The sequence below is a fragment of the Apium graveolens genome, chromosome 3, assembly GCF_009905375.1.
Source record: "Apium graveolens cultivar Ventura chromosome 3, ASM990537v1, whole genome shotgun sequence".
Classification (NCBI taxonomy): Eukaryota; Viridiplantae; Streptophyta; class Magnoliopsida; order Apiales; family Apiaceae; genus Apium; species Apium graveolens.
The window spans coordinates 148,574,277-148,575,341 of record NC_133649.1 but is presented as its reverse complement, the minus strand read 5'-3'; the positions used below and the strand labels follow the sequence as shown (position 1 = coordinate 148,575,341).

Here is a 1,065-nt window from a genome sequence, read left to right as displayed (position 1 = left end):
GAGGAAGAACTTGTGGTGGTTCGTAGGGAAGTTTTTGAGGATAAAGAGAAATTAGAGGAAGAAGAGAAAGTTGAAGAGCCAATTGTAGTAGCTATGGGTGATCAAGCAGAAAATCTGAAGGCTTTGATGGACTATTCTAAGCCTAAGATTAATGATATTTAGTCTAGCATCATCAGACCATCCATCAGGGCTAACACTTTTGAGATCAAGTCAAGCACGATCCAGATGCACATCAGGGATTTTATCGAGATCTGTGACACTTTCAAGTTCAATGATGTGACTGAAGATGCTATCAAACTACGTCTCTTCCCATTCTCTCTGAGGGACAAGGCTAAGTGCTGGTTACACTCTCTACCAGCAGGGTCTATCACCACTTGGGAATATCTTACTCAAAAATTTCTCACTAAATTCTTCCCCATGGTGAAGACTGCCGCAATCAGGAATGCTCTTACTCAGTTTGCTCAATAAACTGGAGAATCTCTGTGTGAGGCTTTTGATCGATATAAGGAGATGCTAAGGAAGTGCCCACACCATAGCATGCCTGATTGGATGATTATCAACTGTTTCTATAATGGATTAGGTCCTACTTCTAGACCAATGCTTGATACAGCATCAGGAGGAGCCTTGTGGGCTAAGAGCTATGATGAAGCTTATGACCTTATTGAACTGATGGCTGCTAATGAGTACCAGAATCCTTCCCAGAGACTGACTCAGGAAAAAGTAGCAGGAATTCTGGAGTTGGACGCAGCAACTGCTATCGCTGCCCAACTAAAGGCTTTGACGATGAAGGTGGACACTTTGGCGAATTATGGAGTTAATCAAATCACTAGTGTCTGCGAGCTATGTTTTGGAGCCCACGAGACTGATCAGTGCACAATTTCTAGTGAATCAGCTCAGTTTGTGAGCAACTTCCAGCGATCGCAGCAACCTGTGCAAGCCACCTATAATCCTAACAACCGCAATCATCCGAATTTCAGTTGGAGCAACGCTCAGAATACGGTTCAACAGTCTTATCAGCAATATCCATCTAAGCAGTACAACCCCCTGGTTTTCAGCAACCGCAGT

At 43.6% G+C, this 1,065-nt stretch overlaps 1 non-coding gene across 1 annotated transcript; it reads right to left on the bottom strand.

Moving 5' to 3' along the window:
- Positions 1-432: 432 nt before the first annotated feature.
- On the bottom strand, positions 433-539 carry LOC141715818 (small nucleolar RNA R71). Its single transcript, XR_012572567.1, has one exon. It is a non-coding gene; the product is annotated as a small nucleolar RNA R71 (small nucleolar RNA).
- Positions 540-1,065: the final 526 nt, after the last annotated feature.